A 1,276-nucleotide genomic window follows, 5' to 3' on the forward strand; every position below is an offset into this window, starting at 1 on the left:
ATAAATTATTTCTTCATAAAAAAGTGCAATAAACTAGATTCTAATTAACTTTATCCAATAATAAAGTCAACTCCTTGATAATAAATAAAATTAAAATAATTTTTTTTTCTAAATTTAGAATACTTGAACTAATAGTTCAATGAAGAAGAAGGTCGATTGAGGAAGATTGTAAGGATGACGAGGTGGCAACAAATATCAGTAAAATCTGTTATTGAAGAGAGTTCCGAATTTTTGCTTGATGCGAAAATGGCTAAGATCAATTTAACACATTAATAAATCATAGTTTGAAATTTAAAAAAATAAATTGGATTTTTGTGATCAGATTTATCTTTATTGTAAATTAAATTGATCAATACTAAAAATTTATTTCAAATTTTTAAATAGTTGATCAAAATATAAATATTTTTGTGCCATAGTGAATTTATAGCTTAAAAAGTTAAATTTGCGGATAAAATCTGGATTCTGTGATCCCAAATTAATTTTATAGATTTGAGATCGAGCTTTTTTCGTTTTTACATTTTAAGCCAAGTGTAATTAATGGCATAAAAATGGCGTATATTTATTTAGAGGATCTTTTTATTATCATATTGTGGTGTGTATTCTTATATACAATTAGTCAGTTGCCATTATTTATATCTTTGCCTCTTGAAAGGCTTTTATGGTATAATCTTTAATTGTAAATATACAAAAAATAGATGTATAAATAATAAATATGTATGTACATAAATACAATTCAGATTAAATTTATTGCGATTGAAAGTAAAAATAGAAAAATATAATATTTTTTATTTATGGGTTAATTTTCCTTTTATCAAATTTATGTATTTAGACGTGGTCTGCCCATTGAAAATATTGCATAAAACCTTGATGCATCTTTTGACACCTTCCCCATATCCAATTATATCAACTGCTCTTCTTCTCTCAAATGTGATGAGTATAAGTGTCTTCGAAGTATGAGAGCTTGCATGTATACACTACTTGGTCCGGGATTTTTAACTCCTTAATATATTTTTTATGGAATTTTCTAACCACTGCATCCCAAGTCATTACATATGGTATTATTCTTGTATAATAGACAAAAAGTATGTTATTTAAGAATAAGTTAATGCAACGTAAAACTTATTAATAGCGAAAGTGCATTTATTTTTTTATCAAAATATACATGATTCACAAATATTAATTAAATACCAACTATACTTGATAGTGTGCTAGAATAATCACGATAAAACTGATTTATATAAATATTTTTTTGTAAGATCAATCTGTTTATATATAA

The sequence above is a fragment of the Rhyacophila brunnea genome, unplaced genomic scaffold (assembly GCF_057557595.1).
Source record: "Rhyacophila brunnea isolate RB1 unplaced genomic scaffold, BYU_Rbru_1.0 scaffold_80, whole genome shotgun sequence".
NCBI lineage: Eukaryota > Metazoa > Arthropoda > Insecta > Trichoptera > Rhyacophilidae > Rhyacophila > Rhyacophila brunnea.